We start from the raw sequence: 1,273 nt of genomic DNA, 5'->3' as shown, positions 1-1,273 counted from the left end.
AGGGAAAGAAACCTAGTTGTTGACAATGTGATTTTTAAATTGCTAATACCCTTTTAGGAATTTGAATAGACATTTGTATATGTATTTCCTTGTCTTGGAGGGTTTTTCACCTGTCTTGATTTGTAATAGTAGCTGAAGAATAGCTCCTAAAGCAAGTAATTAAATTTGAAGACATAAGTAGAAAATTACTATAAATCACTCTCTGATTGTGCTAAGAAGTCGGGGTCCTTTTAAGTAGGTATTCCTTCCCCCATCCCCTCCTTTTCTACCAAATGTTGTCCCAGTGTTTTTTCATAGATTTTAAGGGGCTGGAAGGGACCTCGCAAGATCATTGGGTCCGGCACTAGGCAGGAAAGACAACTGGGGTCACGTGACCCCAGCAAGGTGACTATCCAGTCTCCCCTTGAAGATTTCCAAGGTAGGTGATTGCACCACCTCTGGAGGGAGTTTATACCAGAGTCTGGACACCCTAACTGTGAAGAAGTTTTTCCTAGTGTTAAGCCTGAAACAGTCTTCCAGGAGTTTTGACATTAAATACTAAATCCCATTGATATATGTATAGGTCTGCAAAGAATGCTGCTTTCTACTGAAATACAGATCCTGTATCTTGTGATATGCAATTCACCAAACAAAAACAGAGTGCATCTAATTTAAATGCAGATGTAAGGAGATGGATGGGAGAGCTAGTGGGCATTCAGAGCATTACAGAACCACTTATAACAATACCCAGTTTACTGGAAGAAAATTTTTCTCACATTTAACAATAGTTCAGTAGTTTTGCAGAAGACTGTTTACAAGGAGCAGGGAGGGGTGGCCAACCTACAGAAGAGGTGCCAAAAATGGCATGGGCAGCCTTTGTGTGTGGCAGACTGGGGAAGGGACAGGCAAGAAGAGATTCAGATCAGGCAGGGAGTATATGGCAGGAAGCAGAAAGCAGAGTGGCAGCTTGGTCAGGGAGCAGAAAGCTGAGCAGCAGAATCAGGTAAGAGAAAGAGATTGGAGTAGCACTCAGGGAAGGTACAGGGCTAATGTGTAGCATGCCTGCCAAAAAGGTTGGCCCATACTAGTTTACATCTTTCACTTCTTCATGAAACAAAGGTTCAGGGAGTTTTGTCTGTTATTTAGCTTAAAGATAACTATCATGTCAAGTCTGGTCTTCCTTTTTTTTTCCCAGAGGGACCTCATGTAATCCTTAGAGTTATATCTCAGTCAATTTAAGAGATTACAGGACTCAAAAAGCAAACCAAAATTATCTTAAAGGCAACCTTTCTTG

This window comes from Alligator sinensis, unplaced genomic scaffold (assembly GCF_000455745.1).
Source record: "Alligator sinensis unplaced genomic scaffold, ASM45574v1 scaffold280_1, whole genome shotgun sequence".
Lineage (NCBI taxonomy): Eukaryota > Metazoa > Chordata > Crocodylia > Alligatoridae > Alligator > Alligator sinensis.
Note: the sequence above shows the minus strand (reverse complement) of the source record.